General features: G+C 40.4%; 1 long non-coding RNA gene across 1 annotated transcript in view; it reads right to left on the bottom strand.

Annotated features, from left to right (window-relative positions):
• Positions 1–17,391, bottom strand: part of LOC134298099 (uncharacterized) — a 40,493-nt gene extending 23,102 nt beyond the window's left edge. The window contains exon 1 of the long non-coding RNA XR_010005074.1: positions 17,180–17,391. This is a non-coding gene — a long non-coding RNA (uncharacterized LOC134298099). The remainder of the gene's footprint in view (positions 1–17,179) is intronic.
• Positions 17,392–25,176: the final 7,785 nt, after the last annotated feature.

Genomic DNA, 25,176 nt, shown 5'->3' with positions numbered 1-25,176 from the left:
TGTCCAACTTTCTTATTCCATGGTGCAGAAAACAGCTTTTTATTTTTAAGCAAGCTCTTGTAGTTACTGCAAACTACATCCCATTTTCTGTGGAACTTTTTCTGATTTATTGTGGGATTGCTTAATAATAAATTATATCTCTCTATGTGGGTTACAGCCCCAAAATACTAATAATAGAGAATCAGGTAATTTTATGCATGTGTAAATTTTAAAATATTTGTAAATACTTTTGTGTATAACAAAGTTACATACATTAAACCACCGGAAAGCAAAGGTATTACTCAGCAAAATACTGCCCATTACTTTTCTGTGCAGAAACATTCTTCCAAGTAAGATTTCTCAAACATCAGGAAACAAATTTCACAACTGGAAGGAAAGACAAACAATTATTCTTTCTATTCCTAATGATGGATCTGGCCTTTTACCAGCCAACTGGATTTCTGTAGCAAACCATGATCATGTTCTCAATCAGAAGGTATTTTTAAATTTGCAATTTTTTGGGTTGCAGTGAGGTTTTTTTTGGCTGTATGGCCATGTTCCAGTAGCATTCTCTCCTGACATTTTGCCAACATCTGTGGCAAGCATCCCCAGAGGTTAGTTCAGAGACGTGCTTGTCAAAGATGAAGTGAAACCTCAAGAGAGAATCCTACTGGAACATGGCCATACAGCCTGAAAACTCACTGCAACCCAGTGATTCCAGCCATGAAAGCCTTTGGCAGCACATTTTTGTTTGTTTATTGTCCTTCATAAACACTAGTGCAAAAATCAGCTTTTTGTACACACAGTCCAGTCACTCTTATCATTTGGTATGCAGAAAACTATGCAAAAATGAAATTCTTGAGAGGACAGTCAATGACCTATACAGTGTCATGCTTCATTTTATCTTCTGTTTGCAATGGGAAAAATACAGGAAGCAAGAAGACAGGAAGAGGGCCGAGTGGAGATGAAAAGACCAAGCTTTCCTTGACTGAAATAAACCAAGAAATCCATTATGGCTTCCAGGTTCCAGATCACCTAGCGAAACCTGGTATAAACATCTATGACATGATTGGCAACAACTCTCCTGCCAATTACATCTTCAGCTCAACTTGGAAATAGTGACTTAAAACTATCCACCTTCTGAAATTGTTCTTCTGTTTGCCATCACGATCAAACACAACTGCGAGCTTTACAAGAGCTTGCCTACTCATGCAGACTTAAGATCCCTGCTTGATGCTCAAGTAAACTAGTGGAGGTATAATAATAAACAACTTCCCTCACAAATAGTTCTCATGTTGAGAAATCAATCAGTGGGACTGCATTCTCCATTTCATCTGAAATTTAGCAGGCAAGACTAAAAGGACCTACCATGCATGGACAATATGTAGTATCAGACTTACTTTGGTTGCAGAAGAGTGTGGGAAAACACAATTATATACAGAAACTCTGAGATTAGATCAGGCAGAAATGACTGCGAATTTCTTTCATACTGTGAGAGAGCCTTAGGTCTTGAAGAAGACAATGGCAGACCTCCTCCGAAAGGGTGTTGCAAGAAAAGTTTACAGTAGATTTGCTTTAGGGTTGCCATACATTGGAAAGGACTTGATAGTGCACAATAGCAAAAAACAAAACAAAACAAAAACAAACAAACAAACAAAAAGGAAAATGCAGGAATTACAGTATGACATCTATAAAAGGCAAGGTAATGTGTTTCTATATTAAAAAAACAAAATCACCTTCCACTAGGAATCAAATCAAACAATTATATTGATAGCCTTAATTGGAGTAGGCCAGTTGAATAAGTGAGACATGCAGAAGTAATGACATAAAAAGTCCCATTTGGATTTATCCCTTTGCTTACATCAGCTGAAATACAGATTGAGCATTCTTTATCTGAAATGCTTTGGACCAGAAGTGTTTTGTATTATGGAGCTGCTTTTTTTTTTTTGGAATACTTACATATAGTGCATATACTGAAATATATTGGAGATGGGACCAAAGTCTAAACGTGCAATTCATTTATGCTTCCTATACATCTCATAAACATAGCCTGGAGTTCATTTATATACACTATTTTAAATAATTTTAAGTTGTACATTGAACCATCTGAAAGCAAAGTTTTCAATTTCTCAGCCACCCACACAATTTTAGGTTTTGGAATATTTCAGATTTTGCAATTCTTATCAACTTGTACATATGCTAGAGTATATTCCTCTAGGGCATACGCAATTGTAGATATGGCTTTAATAGGAGATCTGAGCACTTTCCTCCCATCTCCTTTCTTTTTTGTCTTCTTTCTCTTCACAAAGTGTTCAATAATTGGGCCGGGCTGTGGTGCAGGCTGTTGAGCAACCAGCTGCAACAAATCACTCTGACCAAGAGGTCATGAGTTCGAGGCCAACTCGGAGCCCCGTGTTTGTCTTGTCTTTGTTCTATGTTAAGGCATTGAATGTTTGCCTTATATGTGTAATGTGATCTGCCCTGAGTCCCCTTCGGGGTGAGAAGAGCGGAATATAAATACTGCAAATAAATAAATAAATAAATAAATAAATAAATAAATACATTATTCCTAGTGAAAACAATACAATTTGAAAATGCTTACCTTACTTTACTCACACCTATATTTTGATTTGTTCTTATGTGATTTAACAAATTTTATCCAGTTTTTAACCCAATCCATAAATAGATCTCATTTTTTGTATCAAAGGAGGAAAAATATATAAATATTCTGAGACAGTAAAAAATGCCAGAGATTTGCTAAATATGATCTTGGTGAAAAGTGAACTGAAAGAATATTTTTCTTTCTCTGTGAATAGGAGAGCTAGGAATTGACGTGAGCCAAGAATTCATGATCTGCAATGAAATATCATGGAAACAGTAGATCAAGAATTCATCTTCATCCTTTAGCTCATTGCAAAGACCAATGAACATTTGACAGAAGTTAAGATGAAATAAATATGTAATGTGCTAAGTGCAATATGACACTGTACAGCAAGTAATCAAGCTGTAGATCTCAGGAAAACACACTATCTCTGAAGCTTAAGAGGATTTTATGAAGGATTATAGGGATAATGAGAAAATGCATTGCTTCATTTAACAGAAAACGGCCAGTTGCACTCCACTTGCAGAATAGGAGACTCCAGTGGGACCCTGAAAGCAAGTGAGGCTACCAGCCATGGCAATCTAATGAGGGGCTTCCTAACAGCTCTTTCCACTAGGGAGCTGAGGAAGTTTCACATTTGGTTTTTGGGCAACAAAGGGAGCTCTAACCAAGAGGAAAGAGATTTCAAAAGTTCCACCAGCAAATACTGAATTTACACACGAACTCTAAAAATAAGCTTCATTCTATCTCAAAAGCTTACTCTTACGAAATAAAATATATTTACATATTATATATGCATATACTGTATATAATTGTGCAATATATAAAACTGCACAATTATATAACTGTAGAATTATATTGTAGAATATGCAGCAAAATATAACAAAAGCCAAAATCCACAAAGGTGAGATACGCAGGGATTTTGTTGTATTTTGCTACATGGCCAATATGACACTTCCTATTGTTGTTGATTGTCATCAGGTTGACTTTTGGTGACCTTGTGAATAAGAGACTTCCAAGTGTCCATGTTATCAATAAACCTGTTGAAACCATGCAATCTCAGGGCCGCAGCTTCCTTGATTGAGTCACTTTATATCAGTGGTTCTCAGCCTTTAGGTCCCCAGGTGTTTTGGCCTACAACTCCCTAAAATCCTAATAGCTGGAAAACTGGCTGTGATTTTTGGGAGTTGTAGACCAAAAACATCTGTGGACCCCCAGGTTGAGAACCACTGCTCTATATGCTTAGGAAAGCCTGAAGATTGAGATGCCATTTCCTGAAATCCCATAGATCTGACTTATCTGAATGCAAGGGTCCCTTATTAAATTTCCAGGTGATCTTAATGTGCCTAACACAGATTAATGGAAACTCCTTTAATAGAGATGGAATGACATTCCAAAGGTTCCTGTTTTACATTGAAATTAGAAGGTGTACATGATGGAGCATGCTTCTTCTCTCTCAGTACAATGGACAGAATATTACTAGAATAAATACAGAATACCATTCTGATAAGTATAATAGACTTAAACATTAGTTGCTCAGAATTTCTAGAGGATGATTAAATTGCTAACAACATACATGCCATTCCTAACACCCCAAGGGGATTATAAAGGATCATTGAATCATCCCCTTTGGTATGCCTCCCATGTAGAAACATTTCTAGGTACTATAATGCCAGGACCAAACTATCTTTTGATGAGAAACAGACCTATGTCAATACAAAAACCCTCTACTGCACTGGTCTAATCCGTAAATTCCTTTAACCATTAATCTACTAAATGTTGGTCATTATCTACAAAGCCCTATAATCACTCAGGCCCATATTATCCCATATATGTCAGCCCAGGCACTGAGATTTTCAGGACAGGCACATTTGTTAGGAATGTAGAAGAGGATTTTCTCAATGGTTATCCCCGGGCTCGAAACTATTCTTCTGCTGCTGGTAAGTGATTTTTCACCACCAAGCTTTAGTAATGTGATGATCTATTGTTTTTATGTTTGCCTTTTTATAAATTTTATGTTTGCCTATATGTTTTAAAGGTTCTAGTTGTATGGAGAGTTTAATTACATATTAACTGTTTTTGCATGGTTTTATTTCCTTGTTTTTATTTGTATGTATTCTAGTTGCTGCAAAAAACTTTGAACCACAGTTCTGGGGGAAAGGCAGAAAATAAAATGCTGATATTAATATAGTAACAATAGAAATAATATATGTAATGTTTTATTGTCAGTTAGGGAAGGAAGGAAGAAAAGGAGGAAAAATCATCCTGTTTAATAGAATATTAACAATGCAATCTTATGCATAATTACCCTGGTTGTAAGCCCCACAAAATTCAAATGAGTTCACTATGAAGTAATGACACATACTCTTTGTGTCATATATGAAAGGATGTAGACCAACAATGACTATAAAATCATATCCTTTATATGCACATTGTGTTAATTACCTTGGGTTGAAATACCGATCCTTTTCATATACAGACTGAGTTATATTTCAGAACTATTGTTTATTTACATCCTGCAACTGTAACATGTTGCCTAATAATAATTATCATTGAGCTTTATTTCTTCCAGGTCTTCACAAGTTAAAGATCAGGACCTACTGGTGTAATTGGCTAACAGTCAAGCACTGTTGCTTTTAAAGTTCCCATTCCTCCTCTCTGAAATTTCTGTAGCTTTCTCTTTGTTTTAATTCCTTTTCTTGTGAGCCTTTAAAGTTCTGAATTCTTTCTCTGGTGTCCTTTGTGTTATTATTTTAAAGATTCTATTTCACTGCCTCCCTGTATGGTGCACCACATGTTTTCTTTGTATTATCCTTTTCTTCTTCTTCTTTTATACATTCTGCCTTCTTTGATTTCTGTAGCTTGAAAAACTCTTTTCTACCCCTCCAGACATTTATTGTCTTTTTTACCCTGTTCTTTTGTGGATTGAGTCTAATTAATTTATTACTGGTCTGAAGATTTGCCTCTGATGTCTCCAAAATTTGCTGTGGAAAGACTGAAAGGAGGCACAGAATGCAGAACTTCCTTTTCAGCAGCTATTTAAGAGTTACAGATGAATTACATTTTCAAACCTACTTATTCCAGCACTAGAGTTTAGGTATTTTAGCTCATCAGATATTGTTCTATAAGACATTTAAAATCAATGTCCAAATTGGTCCCTCACTGTTTAAAGCTATCAGTAAGGATCTATACTTGCTGTATGTCAGCCAAATGTCTGTGTAGTGCTTCAAAATGACTGCTTCACTTTTGATTCTTAGTTTTCTCTGGCTTTCTTGTGATTAAATTAATCTATGTCCTAACCCTTTTCATTAGACAGCCCCCCCTATTTATTTAAATATATCAGAGATTTATTAAATCTGAAATTCTCAAAACTAGGAATAGGATCAATTACTAGAAAGAAACACAAATCTATGTAGTCAAGTTCAGCAACCAAAGCAAATCTAGGTTAATTGGGAGTACAGAAATTGTATCTCAAGTTCCTAGCATTTCAAGGAGGCAAACACCCAAAATCTTTTAATCCTAGAATCTTTATATTTGCAATGTTCACATTCACTTGGTAACTTTGTCTGCCCTTGTCTTTGTATGCCTAACATGTATTTTTAAATGCTCATCTAACTTTTATGTGTTAAAAATTTGGAGAGTGGAGGACAATGTTATGGTGGGTAGAATTCTTATGGGAGAGGAATATGATTTGCAACTATCACCCAGACGACCTTTCCATGGACTGCCCCAAGACTGTGGAATGACCTGCCAGAAGAGCTCTGACAGCTAAATGATCTGTCAGAATTTAAAATACAGCTAAAGACCTATCTCTTCCAGTAGGCTTACCCAGTCAGCTTTTAAACTATGAATTTTACAAGTACATTCTAGTGTGATTTAACTTTTGTTTCATTTATTGTAATTTATGTATGTACATATGTTTTAATATATGCTTTTACGGCTATATTTTAACTATGTTTTAATATTTGCTTTTATAGATGTATTTGACTATGTTGTGCCTCACCTCAAGCCAAAAGAAAAATGGATTGTTGTTGTTGTTGTCGTCGTCTTCATTTTGTTGTCTCCTGACTGCACTCCTGATTATGATTCTAATCAACAGATTTGCGAAATAATTTCTTCCACTTTTAATCCCACAACTTGGGCTGAATATACATGAGGGCTGTATCCAAGCTCCATTTTGTAATATCCCTGTCCTTGTATGGCTCCTTTACTGACACACACACATTTGTTTTAATCCAAACAGCTGAACAGCCTTTCCCAAATTAAGCCAGATCAGCTCCGTGTGGCATTTAACTGCCATGTGGCTGATTAGGGCCACACTGATTTAAATAGTCAATGTAGATGCACCCTTTGTCTCCTTGTGCACCCTAAGCACTAGTTGTATTTGCTGTAACTGTACCATTCCATGTTTTACATTTTATATCTCATTTTACTTTCCCATTTGATCATTTTTTGTTCCTGAAGGCTAGTTCTATACATTATAAATCTGGATAATTGTCACGACCCAGGCTACAGAGCACCAATAACCATACGCAGAGGCCAGATTCTATCTAATATCTTTATTAAGGAAATATATAAAGTTAGTAAAAGCAAATGTAAAAGTTAGTCCAGAAGCAGACCTTTCAGGAAAGGTCAAAATTAGTCCAAAGAAACAATGTCCAATATGAAATATTAAGGTCCAAAGTTGTAATCCAATAACCGAAACACTCACTTTGCCAGGCAAAGTGAGGGGAGATGACAAGGTCCTTTAGTCCATGAACTTGAGCAAGGCTAGGAAATAACTTGATACTTGAAACAAGGCTTGAAACGTGGAACAAGGTAACGAGGAACAAGAACAAGGTCCGTGGAATAACTTGGTAAAATCCGTGAAACAAGGCAAGGTTTAGTCCTGGGAAACAAGGCAAGATCCGTAGGTAAACAAAGGCTGGGAAACAGGAGCGAAGGCTGGAAACAAGGCAAGGCTTGAGCAGGAACGAGGCTTGAATCGGAGCGCGCTGTCCAGACACAACTCGCTCCGGAGGCTGACGAATTGACTCCGCGAAGTTACTACGCGGGTAAAACACCTATATAGAGTCTAACTTTCCCGCCGAAGCAGTTCTCTGGGAACCAGAAACGAAAGCTAAACTCTGAGACCAGATGTTTGACTCCTTAAAGATTCTCACGAAAAGCAAACTTAATTGGGTACATTCTTAGCTGCTATCCTCGCACTCCTGCGCGAAGCTGCTTCCAAACCCCTCTGTTGTTTACAAAACTCATGGCGAGAGAACACGGGAGATGTAGGCTCAGGGTTTGTTTGACATACTTCTGGGACACAACTTTCTTGCAGGTGCAAGGTTCCCAGATCTGCCTGGGAAAGATCTGGCTGAGAAGATTCCAGTTCTGACTGGGAAGGTAAAAAACCCAAGTTTTCTTCTTCATCAGGCATTACAATGTCATGAGCAGGACTACAAGGCCCATGAGTCATCACACTATCCCCCTCCTCAAGGCCCCTCCCAAACTGGGACTCTCTCCCCGAGGCGCGAGGTCGTGGCTTGGCGGGATAGGTCTGATGAAAGCGACGGGTTAGATCAGGAGCATGGACTGTGGAGGCGTCTTCCCAAGAGCGTTCCTCAGGGCCAAAACCCACCCAGTCAATGAGATATTGCAGGCGGCGGCGGTGAAAGCGAGAATCTAAAATGTCCTGAACCTCGAACTCGTCCTCCCCATCCACCAAAATAGGGACGGGGGCCGGCCGGTCTACATCTGGCCGCACACCATCCGCCGGAAGGAGCAGGGAGCGGTGAAACACTGGGTGAATGCGCATTGAACGTGGAAGTTGGAGTTTGAAAGTCACGGGGTTTAATTGCGCCACCACTGGATAGGGGCCAATGAAACGGGCATCTAACTTCCGGCAAGGGCGATGGGAGGGCAAAAAGCGAGTGGACAGAAAAACCCGATCTCCTACCTTGATTTCGGGGCCCGGCTGGCGATGTTTGTCCGCGTGACGTTTATAGTCCTCCTTGGCTTGTTCCAGTTGCTGGAGCAAAAGTTGTTGCACCGCTGTGAGTTCCTGCAGCCAATCTTCTGCTGCGGGAACTTCTGAAGTTTCAATGACAGGGGGAAAGAAACGTGGATGGAAGCCGTAGTTTGCAAAGAACGGCGTTTCTTTTGTAGAAGCCTGGACTCCATTGTTGTAGGCAAATTCCGACAGTGGTAACAGAGAAGCCCAATTGTCCTGTTGGTAGTTTACATAACAGCGAAGGTACTGTTCCAAAGTGGCATTGGTGCGCTCCGTTTGCCCATCCGTTTGGGGATGATGAGCTGAAGATAAACGAGAGTCTATGCCCAATAGTTTTTGTAGTGCCTTCCAGAAACGAGAGGTGAATTGGGATCCACGGTCTGTGACCAAACTCTTGGGCAATCCATGTAGTCTGAAAACATGTTGGAGGAATAAATCTGCAGTCTCTTGGGCCGTGGGAAGACCTTCACAGGGAATGAAATGGGCTAACTTGGTGAAAAGGTCCACCACCACTAGGATCGTGGTGAATCCACAGGAAGGTGGTAAGTCAGTGATAAAATCCGCAGAAATTATTTCCCATGGGCGAGATGGGTTAGGAAGGGGGTGTAGAAGCCCTGAGGGCTTCTCCCTTCTTATCTTGGAGCGCTGGCATACTGGGCAGGTGTTAACATATTTTTCCACATCCTTGCGGATCTTGGGCCACCAGAAATCTCTTAGGATCAAATGCATGGTTTTAAATAGTCCGAAATGCCCTGCTGGTTTGCAGTCATGACACAGACGAAGTGCTTTTTCCCTGCCCGGTCCGGGTGGGATATAAACATGATTTCTATAGCAAAGCAGTCCATCTTTAAGCGAAAAGGGAAAGTGCAGACCTTGACGAAGTTGGTCCTGCGCCCAGGCATCTGCTTGCTGACTAGCCCTGATTTCTTGAGCACAGATGGGCCCTGGAGTAGGGGGAGTTGAATCAATGGGAGTGGATTTGGTGTTCCCCACTGTGAGCGTGGCAAAGTTCTCGGGTTGTAGTAGTTGGGATTCAAAGGTCTCCTTGCGTCCTGCAGCGTATTCCGGTTTACGTGACAGGGCGTCTGCTTGCTTGGTTTGGGCTGGGGTCACATAATGAATCTGGAAGTTGAAACGTTCAAAGAATAAAGCCCAACGTTGCTGCCTTTGATTTAGCTTGCGGGCAGTTCTTAGATGTTCTAGATTCCGATGATCAGTGTGGACTTCAATGGGAAATTTGGCCCCTTCTAGCCAATGTCTCCAAGTTTCAAAAGCTGCCTTTATGGCTAATAGTTCTTTTTCCCAAATGGTATAGTTCCTCTCTGGTGCGGTTAGTTGACGAGAATAATAGGCACAAGGATGAAGGTGATCTCCCACCGGTTGTAGGAGCACAGCCCCAATTGCCACATCAGAGGCGTCCGCTTGCACCACAAAAAGGGTTTCAGGATCTGGATGCTGAAGGATTGGCTGGGATGTGAATAATTTCTTTAGTTGCTGGAACCCTTTCTCTGCTTGATCAGTCCAGCGGAAGGGCCGTTTTCCACGGATGCAGCTAGTGATTGGGTCAGACCAGCGGGCAAAATCTGGAATGAACTTGCGGTAGTAGTTCGCGAACCCCAAGAATCGCTGCACCTCCTTCTTGTTAGTTGGCGCCCGCCATTCCAATACTGCTGAAACCTTGGCTGGATCCATGGAGAGCCCTAGAGGCGAGATACGGTATCCAAGGAAATCTACCTCTTGTAGATCAAAAGCGCATTTTTCCAGCTTGGCATAAAGTCCATGATCCCGCAATCGTTGTAACACCATTTTGACGTGGTTCTCATGTTCTGATTGTGATCTAGAAAACACCAAAAAATCGTCCAGGTAGATTATCAAGAACCTATCTAGATAGTCCTGGAAAATGTCATTGACAAAATGCTGGAACGTTGCGGGAGCTCCGCATAATCCATAATTCATAACTCGGGACTCGAATAATCCGAATTTAGTCTGGAAGGCGGTCTTCCACTCGTCCCCTTCTCTGATGCGAACTAAGTTGTAAGCTCCCCGAAGATCCAGCTTGGTGTAAACCTTGGCTCCTCGAAGTCGGTCTAGTAGATCCGAGATTAAGGGCAGGGGATAGCTGTTCCGCTTGGTGATATTATTCAATGCTCTGTAGTCCACCACCAAGCGTAATTCCCCTGACTTCTTCTTCACAAACATCACTGGGGAGGCGGCTGGGGATTGAGAGGGTCTGATGAATCCCTTGCGAAGGTTTGTCTCTATGAATTCCCTGAGAGCTTCTTGCTCTGGTTCAGTCAGGGAGTAGAGATGCCCTCGCGGGATCGGGGCCCCCTCCACCAAGTCAATGGCACAGTCATAAGGTCTATGTGGGGGTAACTTTTCGGCTTCTTTTTCATTGAATACATCCCAATACTCGGAGTACTTCTTTGGCAAGGTGATAATGGGCTCGGTGTCTGTGGCATGGCAGACCTTGGCTACGAGGCAATGATTTTGGCAGTACTTTGAAGCAAACTGCAGTTCTCTGTTGGACCAGGAGATGCTTGGGTCGTGAAGTGTCAGCCATGGAATCCCCAAAATCACAGGGAAATGGGGAACCTCAGTAACAAAGAAGGAAATCTCTTCCATATGTTCCCTTATCCACATCCTGGTGGGTTCCGACCACTGGCTTACGGGGCCCGTCTTGAGAGGGCGGCCATCGATGGCTTGCACCACACGGGCATTCTTGAAGTCATGATATTGTAATCCCAGAGAGTCGGCATACTCTCTATCAATGAAATTGTTGGTAGCTCCTGAGTCTATCATGGCGTGGATCATGACGGGTCCCTTTTTTGCTGACCATAAGGTGACCACTAGAAGGAACAGGACCCCGGTTGGCGGCTCTTGAACGGGTTTCTTGACCGGGTTGGCGAGCCTCTCTACGCCCGGTCGTTGGCTTCCCCCGCCGGCTGTGTGCCAGCCGCCTCAGACGCCTTCGTCTCCGTGGAGGACGCCGCCGCAAGACGGGCGGCGGGCTTCCCTTTGGCTGGGCACTCTCTGGCGAAGTGGCCCCCATTCCCGCAATACCAGCAGAGATTTAGGCGTTGGCGGCGGGCCTTCTCGGCGGCATCTAATCTGGGACGCACATTGCCCAACTGCATCGGCACCTCCTCGCTCCCTCTGGGGTATGGGGATGGTGGTGGGGGTCTCCACACTGGACGCGGCTGAACGCTGGCGGGAGCGGGGGGTTTTGCCCCAGCTCTACCGCTCTGGCCTCGTACCCACTGTTTCCTGTTGGCAATCATGACTTCAGCCCGTAAACATTGATCGATGAGTGCTTCCAGCGTTTGGGGAGGATCCACCTTGGAGATTTCCTCCAGCATTTCAATGTTGAGACCCTCCCGAAATTGTCCTCTGAGGGCAACATCGTTCCAGCCGGTGTTGTGGGCCAGCACTCGGAACTCGGCTATGTACTGAGACATGGGTCTGTCTCCTTGGAAGAGGCGGCGGAGTTTGTGCCCGGTGGCCTCCAAATTGTCCTCGATTCCCCAGGTCGCCTTAAGGTGGTCCAAGAAATGTTGCGCTGACCTTAGATGTGGGGAGGCTTGGTCGAACAGAGCCGTCACCCAGTTAGCCGCTGGCCCGTCTAGGAGACTGTAAATCCACGCCACCTTGATGTCTTCCTGGGGAAACTCGGCATCACGGGCCTCTAGATAAGCTTGGCATTGGCGACGGAAAACATGAACCTTAGAAGCTTCTCCAGTAAACTTGGTTGGCAACGCCATGGCCGGAAGACGGATTCCGCGTTCCTTCAAACCCTTTATTTCCCCATCCTGTGCATTGAGCTTATCACGGATTCGGTCCACCTCATCCTTGTCGATGGTGTAGGTAATCGGCTGGCCGCTCGGCCCAGGTACGGTTCCGGTAGACATTCTGGCCGAGGTTAATTGGTGCTTAGGGTGGCGGAGTCAAACTGTCACGACCCAGGCTACAGAGCACCAATAACCATACGCAGAGGCCAGATTCTATCTAATATCTTTATTAAGGAAATATATAAAGTTAGTAAAAGCAAATGTAAAAGTTAGTCCAGAAGCAGACCTTTCAGGAAAGGTCAAAATTAGTCCAAAGAAACAATGTCCAATATGAAATATTAAGGTCCAAAGTTGTAATCCAATAACCGAAACACTCACTTTGCCAGGCAAAGTGAGGGGAGATGACAAGGTCCTTTAGTCCATGAACTTGAGCAAGGCTAGGAAATAACTTGATACTTGAAACAAGGCTTGAAACGTGGAACAAGGTAACGAGGAACAAGAACAAGGTCCGTGGAATAACTTGGTAAAATCCGTGAAACAAGGCAAGGTTTAGTCCTGGGAAACAAGGCAAGATCCGTAGGTAAACAAAGGCTGGGAAACAGGAGCGAAGGCTGGAAACAAGGCAAGGCTTGAGCAGGAACGAGGCTTGAATCGGAGCGCGCTGTCCAGACACAACTCGCTCCGGAGGCTGACGAATTGACTCCGCGAAGTTACTACGCGGGTAAAACACCTATATAGAGTCTAACTTTCCCGCCGAAGCAGTTCTCTGGGAACCAGAAACGAAAGCTAAACTCTGAGACCAGATGTTTGACTCCTTAAAGATTCTCACGAAAAGCAGACTTAATTGGGTACATTCTTAGCTGCTATCCTCGCACTCCTGCGCGAAGCTGCTTCCAAACCCCTCTGTTGTTTACAAAACTCATGGCGAGAGAACACGGGAGATGTAGGCTCAGGGTTTGTTTGACATACTTCTGGGACACAACTTTCTTGCAGGTGCAAGGTTCCCAGATCTGCCTGGGAAAGATCTGGCTGAGAAGATTCCAGTTCTGACTGGGAAGGTAAAAAACCCAAGTTTTCTTCTTCATCAGGCATTACAATGTCATGAGCAGGACTACAAGGCCCATGAGTCATCACAATAATAATAATAATAATAATAATAATAATAATAATAATAATAATAATAATAATTTTATTCTTATATCCCGCCCCATCTCCCCGAAGGGACTCGGGGCGGCTTACATGGGGCCGTGCCCGGGTACGACAATACAAATCAAATAAAAACATTAAACAAGTCACCAAACAATAAAACTACAACATGATTAAAAACAGTCATAGAAACTTGCATGAAACTCATTGCTTCACACACATTAACTTAGTGAAGGTTTCAAGAAACTTTTGAAGTAGCTTAGTAATGGCAATTCAAGGAAAAGGAAGTAAGTTAATCAAGATGAAATGAAATTATTTTATGAGACTAGTATCATGATTTTGTTCCAGAAGCTGATGAAGGGACCGCCATTCATCCCAACTACCACTGTTGTGGCCTCCAAGAAAGAAAGCAGCAGCCATCATTTGCTGGACTGTTACTTTGTGAAATGGCCCGAGATCCTTTTTGGCTGAAGGTTGGCTATAAATGCTCAAAATACATAAATAACAAAAGGTTCCAAACCAGATGGTTAAACATTCAGTCTGTGAGCAATTAGAAAAGAACACCGAGATTAATAAGACCCAGTGTTAACTTCTCAAAAACAAGTCATGGCAGGCTAATGTTCCCTCTCCTTCTCTCCCTGTCCCTTGATAGAGTTACAAAACTAGGAATAATATGGTTATAGTATTTCTTTATTACAGTAAGGTATTTGATAAGGCCCATCTTGGTAAAATATGGTCTGGATGATCCTTCTGTGATATGGGTTTGTAGCTGATTAATAGACAAACTCCAAAGAGTACTCGCCGATGGTCATATGCCATCCTGGAGAGAAGTAGTAATAGGTGTCATAGATTCTGTCCTGGGCTAGGTTTTGTCCAGCATGTTTTACATGCTTTGGATGATGGAATAGAGGACATGCCCATCACATTTGCAGGTGGCACCAAACAGGAAGGCAATATTGAGTCAGCATTGCAAAATTGGGCATGTACTAAGAAAATAAGGTCACACAGTGATAAATGTAAGGACAAATTAAATTCACAAATACAAGTGGGTGACACCTGGCTTCACAGACGTATGTATGAAAAGAATCTAGGATTTCAGAGCAAGCTAAACATGATTCAACAATGTGGTGTGATGGCAACAGAGTCAATTTAATTATAGAATGCATTATTGCTACAGTGTAGCATGATCAGGGGCCTTCCACCAGTTTGTACAGTTTGAGTGTTGGCCTTGAGATTAAAATGTTTTGCCAATAGGTTAAACTGGCTGTTGGTGGTGCAGCAGGTTAAAGCTCTGAGCTGCTGAACGTGTAGACCGAAAGGTTGCAGGTCCGAATCTGGGGAGCGGAGTGAGCATCCGCTGTTAGCTTCAGCTTCCGCCAACGTAGCAGTTCAAAAACTTGCAATGTGAGTAGATCAATGGGTACAGCTCTGGCAGGAAGGTAATGGTGGTCACATGACCTTACAGGTGTCTATGGATAACACTAGCTCTTTGCTTAGAAATGGAGATGAGCACCAACCCCCCAGAGTCGGACACAACTGGACTTAATGTCAGGGGAAAACCTTTACCTTTACCTAAACTGGCTAAAAATGCACATAGAGATTTTTAAAATGCTGGTTTTTAATTTTTTTTATTGTTACAACTTGCTTTAGCTGCAAAGAGCTGAGGCAAAGTTTCTGGTTTAATTTCTTTTCTACGATGGGATTTATGACTCTCAGTAGAATAAAATTTCATATAACTGAAGATAGTAAACTTATTAGGAGAGCATTCTGGCATGTTATAAAAGTAAACAAATTGATATAGAATATTTAGAGTATATTGGTGAACACTTGTGATTTCCCACCTTCAAACATCATGGGTAATATCATTAAAATTACCCCCACCCACCAAGAAAGTACTGCTTTTTTTAGGGGACAAAACCTTATATCAGAATAATATATCAAATTTCTATGTAGAATAGTAATTTGAATAAAATTAACAGGCAACATGATTTTGGAATCATCTGTGCAGTAAATGTGCTTTTCACTTCTAGGAAAATGTTTTCAATCACAACAAATATAGCAATGAGAACTGATGGAAGATGTTAAAGCTGGTGAATAAACAATTGTGCAAACATTAGGATTTTGCAGAGCCCACAGGAAGAGGGAACACTGACTGGAATCCTATTGCTTGTCCCAACTGGAGTCTATTCAGTGAATAAGTGGAATATTATGATAGTGGTGACTCATGTCCCCACTTTAGTAGATGTACTCTAGGTGAAACTGGCAACAGGATTGGGAAAATTGCCTTCCCTTAACATACATGTTAGAGCTTTTTGTCAAAGTTTTTCTTTCTCAAAGTTACTTTGCTTAGATGTATACACATTAAGGATGTTTCTGGTAAAACAGAGTTACATACATAGAATGGAAGTAGTAATCCAATCTGAGCAGAAACCAGTGACCTTATCACATTGAGAAATTTCCCAGTCGTAGGACACTTCAGTCTCTTTTCAAGCATGGAGAGGCATTGAACTCATCACATGACTTAAACTATTTCCAACCTTCAAACATAGCCCTCCATAATTGAAAGGAGGAAGAAGTGTCCTGAAAGGAGGGAACTCTGGCAATCAACCTCATCACATTGAGAAATTTTCCCCCGGTAGGACTCTTTTCAAGCATGGAGAGGCACGGAGATCATCACATGTTCTAGGGTTGAAAACAGGCAGAAATGTCCTGAAAGGAGGAAACTGAACACGGGCCAACAATTATGTTCAAAGCTCCTACCTGTTATCATGCTTTACTCCCATGGTTCCAACTGAAAAACAAATGGGATGGAAACCATCAAAGTTTCTGATCCTGTTTCATTGCCTAACCATCAACAGCCTCTTGTATCTTATGGGGTTCAATGCAGAACCATTGGATCTGATGGAAAGAAATGTTTGTAACCTGGATCACTAGCTCTTGTATCCTATTGATGCAGAACAATATGATCCCATGGAAAGAAATTGTTTTAACCTTGATCACTGTCTCATGTATCTATGAGGTTTGGGCAGAACTATTTTATCCTATGGAAAGAAGTGGTTTTAAACTGGTGTCAGTCTCTTTTAGTGTAAGGGGCTTTGGGTAGGGTAGGGGATCTCTTGGTTTCAAATATGGCTGTTTCTCCTGATAAAAAATTAATATTTACCTTGTGGTGAATGTAAGATGAATTTACTGCCAGCTCTTACTGGTAGTGGGGAGGCAGAACTCGAAACGGACTGCTGACGATATAAGAGGGGTGATTTTCTATGTTAAAAGGGTGGTCGCCCATGCTTTCCCCTCTCAATGTGATGAGGTTGTAGGAGTATTTTAAGTCATAGGGAGATGCAATGTGCAAGAGCCTTTCATCCAGACATGATTTATTACACTTATAGAAAATAGTGGAAAATTCTGAGATACTTCACACAATATTAGTTAATGCCATACTCCTTCTTAAGAGATATAAGCTTCATTGACTTAATGTATATAAACAGTGCAGAGGTAAGGCACTAGTTTCAAAAAAGACATGCCTATGGCAATATCAAATTTGCCTGATTTGCTCTAATAAAAGCAGCCAAAATTAGAACCAAAACCTGCTCGATAACTTTGTTTCCAGGAGCATTTGCAAAGCATATGTGTTTTCATAAAAGAGTAAATGATGTTCAAGCTTACCTTGGCAACACCACTGTGGGAACCTTTAGTACATGTGAATTATCAGCTTGTTCTTCAGTATAATTAACACTTCCAGCTGCAGAATAATTAAGATGTCCATCAATTCCAAAACAGAAAAACTGTTTTGAAGGTGTGAAGCCTAAACAACTGAGCACATCAAGCATCTGGGGTGCCTTATCATTTAAGCACATAAAACATAATTTGCAGTATGCCAAAGCTGGCACAAGAAAAAAAACTGGGTGGGTGGGTGAAGGGGGAACAAAAATAGTGCAGGGAGGGGGGAAGCAGAGTTGTGTATGTAAAGAGCAGTTTATATTGCATTTTAAACCTTTCTAGTTTCTTTTTCATACTCATGTCCTGATCTGAAACATTTATTTACATCCTGATAATCTACTCTGATTTCAGTAAGAATTATAGCCAAATATAATTGAGTCCCATTGGGGAGATAGGGCAGAATATGAATAAAGTTTTTTTAATTCATTTTATTATTAACTAACCATAGCTGCAGCATTCCAATTTCATTTCATTTCATTTTATGTCTCCATTTATTTACTTGACAGTGATGAAATGTTTGTTTGGCTATCAATGGAGGTGGCACACCATCTCCCTAACTGGGGTGAGAGGGAGTGGCTTAGCTTTGTGGATAAATGTCCTTCATGAAACTATTCAGGTCCAATGGTTTTAAGCTGTTGCCTCAGAGACTCCAAGGTCTTCTTTACCAGAGCCACACCTCGTAGCTGCCCAAGGAGAGTGAGTATGGCAGTATACCATTATGTAAGACCGCTCTGGGTCCCCCTGGGGGAGAAGAGCAGTATATAAATTAAATAAATAAATAAATAAATTTCAGTGTCACTAGCCAGGCTTTAGCACAGCAGGTTAATCGCCAAGCTGCAATAAATCTTGTCATCCAGAAGGTTGACAGTTTGAAGCTTGGGTCAGGGTGAGCTCCTGACCTTTAGCCCAGCTTTTGCCTACCCAGCAGTTTGAAAACAAATATGACTAGATAAACAGAAACCACATTAAAGCAGGGAGGTATTTAGGATCGGTGTTTCGATCAGAAAAAGGAGGAGGTTTGCCAACAAAGAAAGCTCTTTGGCAGGGAGATGGGGCAATAGCACCTCCTGGTGGTCAGAACTCAGCACAGCCTCCAAAGATGCCGAAAGACGGGAAACAGACAACATAGTATATCAGGCATGAAGTGATGGAAGTTGAAACAGGATTCAACAGGTAGACACTTAAGCAAGAAGGGGAAAAGTTCTTTACCCTTTGCAAATAACATTGTTCTTTCCAAGAGACTGAAAAGGTGTTTAAAAGACTCAGTATCATGACATGGTGAAACAAGCCATAACTACACAATGGTAGAAGGATGTTCTGGGAACTTAGCATCATCCTACCACTGTTCAGTCATAGATGGCTCATCAGTTTTTTGTAAAAATGGAGTTAGAAATGCTGTTGCTGATTTTTCCTTTTTACCTTCTGCATTAAACAGCAAGGCAAGAAGAAGAGTACCACAAAGGAAGATAGGTCTGCTCCCATTGTAACTAAGGTAACTGCAGCAATACCACCAAGTATCCATTGCCACCCAGGAGGTGCTTCTCTGATGGAAGGGATACCTGAACAAGCCCTCTCCCTCAATCAAACCCTCCTCAACAGTGAAAAGTAGAAAGCCAAAGAGCTTGCTTAGAAGATTGCTAAGATTATAGAGATCTTCTCTGGTGACCACAGTAGTTTTTTCTTACCTCTTGTGATCCCCTGTGTGTTGTGTTGTATTTCCCCCCTCCATATTTGGTAATTAATTCTTCATAAGAATTGCAAAAGCTGTATCCACAGAACTGGGGTGAGAGTGGGGGGTTGGAGTTGGAAAATAGGCAAAATGGGAATTTACTGGTTTTCCAGCCATGCCATGCTAACCAAAGGGCCAGCTTTAGCTGGTTCATGTAATCTCCAGCTCTCTAGCTCAGACACCTGATACTGGAAAACATTGTATATTACAAATACCAATAAAGATTCGGTAAAACCTGCTTTAGAATTCTTCTCCCTGGGAGGAAAGGGGATTACTTTGGGTAAAATACCAAAAGTTGGCATCTGCAATAACAATAAGAAAAAGTTGTGTGTGTTTTTAATTTTTTTTTAAAGCAGGTTGAGACCTGTCTCGATGGGGATTTGTGCATTCTATTCTGCAAGAATTTTTTTTGAAGTATTTCTATGTGGAAAGGCACCACAAACAATCACACATTTTAGTAATGCTGTGTCACAAGAGATGCAGTCTTCTCACACACTGCATCTCCTGTCATTCCAGCTTGTAATCCTTTTGGAATTCAGAATGCTAAGAGAAGCCCTGTTACACCCACACGTCCTAAAAGGTGCATCAAAACAACTCGAGGAAGCAATTCTAGAAGGTTATAATGTGAACCTTCTGTTCAGACTTCACTAGAAGGAAATTCATCCCCACCTTGCCATTTCACAGAATCATAGAATCGTAGAGTTGGAAGAGACCTCATGGGTCATCCAGTCCAACCCCCTGCCATGAAGCAGGAAAATCACATTCAAAGCATTCATTTCTTTTTTTATCCAACAGTGGCAAGTATTTTCTGTTCAAACTGGCATATTGTTTCACACTGAATTTATATGTCATTTGAATAAACCCATTTATTTAAGAATCCAGTAAGTGATGTGCTGTGTTTCTGATATTTTTCTCCACAGGAAGAGGATCCTGTATTTATTCTAGTTGGTTGCTAGGAACCCAATACATTTTCTCCCTGCATATATTCCATTACTAGCTACTCAAAAACCCCATATCACAGGATTAGTAAAATAAAAACGTTATTAAAAAATTCCAGACCATTCCAGAAATTGTATTTCATTAAAAAGAAGCTGGTACAAATCGCAGTACACCAAAATGAAAGCAGCTGCCCACTAGCCATGTCTAGCAGCTTGTCAGGAATCTAATAAGCATCCCCTTTGCTGACTTTCTGGAACTGCAAAAAAAAAAGTTGAGAAGGTTAGAGTTCATGGCAGGAAGGCTGTATTAAGATTGCTGGGTCATAATTTTTCAGCTTGTTTTTGGTGTTGCTGTTTCAAAATAAATTTTCTATAGATCCAACCATCCAAAAATCCAAAAAAACAAATATAGATTTTTTGCCATTTTATACAGTAGAGTTTTGCTTATCCAACCATCACTCATCCAACGTTCTGTGTTATCCAACGCAGTCTGCCTCCCGCTCGGATCCACAGCTGCATTTCCTAGGCAGCAATTCTATCTTTATTTGTAATCAATTTTTTAGTAATCAATTTTTTGTAGTCAATGTTTTCAACACATTGCGTTTTTTGGGTGCAAAATTTGTAAATACAGTAATTACTACATAATGTTACTATGTATTGAACTGCTGTTTCTGTTAATTTGTTATAAAACATGATGTTTTGGTGCTTAACTTGTAAAATCATAATGTAATTTGAGGTTCAATAGGCTTTTCCTTCATCCTTATTATCCAACATTTTCACTTATTCAGCGTTCTGCTGGCCCATTTATGTTGGATAAGAGAGACTCTACTATATAAGGAACATCATTTTACTGTCTCATTATATATAATGGGCTTTGAGCATCCACATATTTTGGTATCCACAATGGTTCCTGAACCAAATCTCAATTGATACCAAGGACACACTCTACTATTAATGATATGGTGTGTCAGATCAAAATTTGCCCTTTTTAATAAAAAGTACACATTGCCAATTAAATTATAATGCAATTGGCTGTCATTTTGTGTTGCAGTTAAGGATTTGTAACCTAGAATTATGGATCCATAACTATGTATTCAGTAAGACAATACATTCATGATTATATCACTGAATGCTATGTATCCAGTAAGACTATTTATTCAAGATCCTGGCACAATTGCCACAAGAATAACGAGTTTCAGAGTCCACCTTAACATCCAGCAGGTGTATAGTGAAGGAAGTCTGTTTAGTTGTCCATTGGGGCAAAACAAAAAATGAGATAAATAGATAAAGTGTAATTTGTGCTTCTTCTATCACAAAGCATTTACAGCCTTTGTGTTACAAATCAAATCTTTCTACTAATCACTGCTGATATTTTTTTCAGGCATATTCACTGGATAGCTAGTCAGCAAAAATTATCTGTTTTTAATATACAGATATGTATAATAGAGATATTGCGTGGAACAAACTATATATTTCTGATTTCTTTTAAAATATTAAGAATCTATGTGAAAAGATGTGTTTAAAAGAGAGACATGGCTGCCGCATTAGTAGCTAGCAGAGTAATAATCACTATTCCTCAGAGAAGGAGAGAGAAATTTTCAGAATGTGAGATGAAGAGAAAACACAGAAACTTGCATTTCCCCAGAGATACCCGCACCCCCTTTTTTGGTGTACATTGTAGAGGATCATTACAAAGCAATAAACGAATCAGCAATACTTCTGTACCCAAAGGACTATTTAAATTTAGCTGCAAGAAAAGCTTTGAAATCTTCCTAGCTCTCATGTTAAATCTATATGGGAACAGAATCAACTGGGGCAAACTCACTCAGGGAATCTCTAGAGCATACAATGAGTAGGAATATTGATGGGAATTTGTGGCTGTGGAGTGCTGCAATGTAACAGGAAGAGAAAGATCTGTACCCAGGGAGATGCCAGGAAATTCCCTTGTCTATGAACTGGAGATATTATTCACCTCAAGTGTTTACTCTGAACAAATGTGTTTGGAAGAGGCACACACAGAACAACAATTCAAATAAAAATAACAGACCTTTGTGTGGGTGGAGGGGAGTAGAACATTATAACTTGGTAGACAGCAACCAAGAGTAACAGAAGAATAGCATGTATACATTGATAACATTAAGTTGTGCAGAATGTTAACATTCACAGAGTTGTGGGTACCTGAATTCTTTGCTCATTCATTGTAGCATTGCTTGAGGATTGATTCCTCACTACCTTTTTTAAAATTCTATATTGATTATTCAGATGGGAATTCATATTCTCCCAGGCAAAGATGAGTACAAAGTACTTACTTGCTTAGGAGATCCCTCGTTATCCGAGTATGATGGTCCTCCAAGTGTAGTGTCTTGGCGGTGGGTACGTAGGTGACTGTGGAGTCCTATTCCTGACTTGCATGATCTTCCACAGTGAAGACATCAGATTCCAGATGGAAGGCGGTCCTGGTCAGGATTGGCTTGACATGCCAAAGTACAAAGTACCAACAAAGAGCCCTGAGGTAGATTGCTAGTGACTATTTTGTGTTATTTACAATGTTGGATTATTCTTTGGGGATCTTTTCTCAGTCAAATCTCAACAAAAGGGGCATGGTGGTTTTCTCCCCAGCGGACAGGTGTTTGTTTACTTTCTGGCAAGGGGTGGGTATGGTTTCCTCTCACAAATGCATCTGTGATGCTAGCCCTGTCCTGACAAGCGTGCCATATTTTAGTCTTGAGTTCCAGCTCTGATCACTATACAGTGATCAATTGCCATGGATTTTATTACTTTTTCCATAATTTATGGTAAGCATTTTCAATATGATGTTTCTGGTTGAATGCATGTACATTTGGGAGTGTACATTTTGTAGACACCCTGACGGCAAGACATTTTTGAACTGAATTTTAGTGCCTGTGTGAAATCACCCTGTGTCTATAGGGAAGGGCAAAACATTCACCTTCTCTGTCCTCTCCATATGCTGAATCAATTAAGTGCAAACTACTTTTGCACTTTGAACTCAGTTTTCAACTATTGCAGTAAAAAGAGGATAAAGGAGGGAAATGGGAGGAGAGAAAACCTGGAAAATTTTAAAAGAAGACAAAAAAGTGGGATGGCAGAGGATTCTTCTGTGCCTTCTTCTTTCACTTCATAATATCTATGTAAACAAACTTGCTTGGACAAGACTCACTGAAACGTTGGTTTAAATATTTAAACTATCTCTACGTAATTAATGAACAGGGTGAATTTAAAGTGTCTAAGGAGAGCATAAACATAAAGCAATCAAGAGGAACAAGTGAAAACTGATTATGAAAGCTTTCTTTCCTTCTTCTTTGCCCTGTTTTCCATTGACTATTTCTTCCCTTTTGGCAGTGTCTGAATTGTCAGCAGGCCGAGTTGGGCTGTTCTGATGCAGTGCTCATAATACCCAGGTCAGCAAAGTGCAGTTCAGGAGGTCTAATCCTGCTCCTAGAAAATCTTAACTTCATATTTAGGGCAAATAAGTTTATTAGGCCATCCATCATAGTACCTTCATACCTATAACTGGTTCTTTGTTTTTGCTTCCAACAAGTTCTTACTGCTGCAGTCCTCTGGTTCCTGTCTGTTGCAGACTGGTTCTGTCTTAAGGTTGTCCAATATCCTTTAGATTTTCAGATAGATTGAGAACATGATAGGTTAATCCAGCCCACTGGCACGGTACAAAGCCCCCAAAGGGAAGAAAACAACATGCTGATGTAAGGGACAACTGCTTCACCTTGTGGTGTTACTCTCTGAAGTTGGAGACTCACCAAAGTTGTATCCCTTCCACACTGGTTTCTCTGAAGGAGTTAGCATGAGTCACTTGAATGGTGTCCTAGGAAAATTTTCTGATGTATGGCATCAACAATATTTTAAAGGCCCAGTTCTTGACATGCGGAGCCACAATTGCCATATGCAGTGTTGTAGTGATTTGATAATGCCAATATATGACAATTTTCTAATCCTTACACTTCCTCCTTGTCCTTCCCCTGTTTCATTGTCTTTTCTACTGTGTCAAATTTTATAAAAGCAGCTTTTTGGATCTTTGTGTTTAGTAAACTACCAGTCACTGATGGCATAAAATTAACAATACTGGATTGAAATCCAGTCATGTAGCTATACAATCTCACTATTTGTATCACTTAGCAAAAATATTCAGCTATTTCAAGAATTTCTCCACCTCCACCTGAATTCTATATGATTTCAAGGAAATTTAGAGACTTAGTGCTTTTTGATTTTTAGAATGTTATATCTGCCAATATTCAAAGAAATGTTATATTTTAAAAATGAATCAATGTACTCTTTCCATAAATTTTTATTTGACTTTGCTTCATGTATTATGGAGATTGCATGCATTTTTAAATTTGAGCAATGTAGAATCCAAGAAGATATTATTATTAATATTATTTTAAATAATAAACAATAAACAATAATGTCTCTGCCCTTCCTCCCTCACATTCTAGAAGGTTAACTTTTATGTGTGGCAATTTCACAGGGACCTTAACCACAAAACTCTGAGGAAAAATATATACTTGGATTCAGGAACAGATAATTCATGGTTGCCTGTAACACAGAGTATGACAATCTATGTAATTAAACTAAATCAGGCAGAAACACTATTATCAGTTGTTAAATGCTATTGAACCAGTTGGCTTTTTACCTTTGTTTTTCCACTTGAGATGAGACATGACACCTTAATTGAACATATCTTGATGACAGTGTCACATTTAAAACAGAAAAGGTACTTCCCTCCTTTCCCCTGTTGAGTTCTGGTAAGCAGTTCTAAAAGAGTATCTGAGACCAACCCAGTGACAGAGACATTTATAACATCTGAAGCAAGAACATCAATTTCAGCTGATCAAAAAGGAAAGCAACAAATAAAACTATTGTGTGGCTTGATCACCACACTCTATCACTCCAATTCCTTTCAACATTTGTTCATTTCTTGGAAAATAGTTGCCATCTTATTGAAGAGGAGTGGTGAATGTGTGCCTTTTCAGATGTCAGAATCACGGAGATGGAAGGGAACATAAAGCCCATCTAGTTCAGTTCTCTGGCTTGTATAAGACCCAAAGCATCCCTGAGAGATAGCTATCCAACCTCTTTTTTAAAACTTGCAAAGGAGAGTCCACCATATCATGCAATTTACTGTATTGTCAGGTGTCTCTTACAGACATGAGTTTCTTCCTATTTTTAGTAGAATCCTTTTTCTTGTAATTTGGATCAATTTGTTCGTGTTCTAGACTCTAGAGCAGCAAAAAACAAGCTTG

Source organism: Anolis carolinensis, chromosome 3 (genome assembly GCF_035594765.1).
Source record: "Anolis carolinensis isolate JA03-04 chromosome 3, rAnoCar3.1.pri, whole genome shotgun sequence".
Lineage (NCBI taxonomy): Eukaryota > Metazoa > Chordata > Lepidosauria > Squamata > Dactyloidae > Anolis > Anolis carolinensis.
The sequence above is the reverse complement of the archived record's forward strand: the minus strand, read 5'-3'. Positions and strand labels throughout refer to the sequence as shown.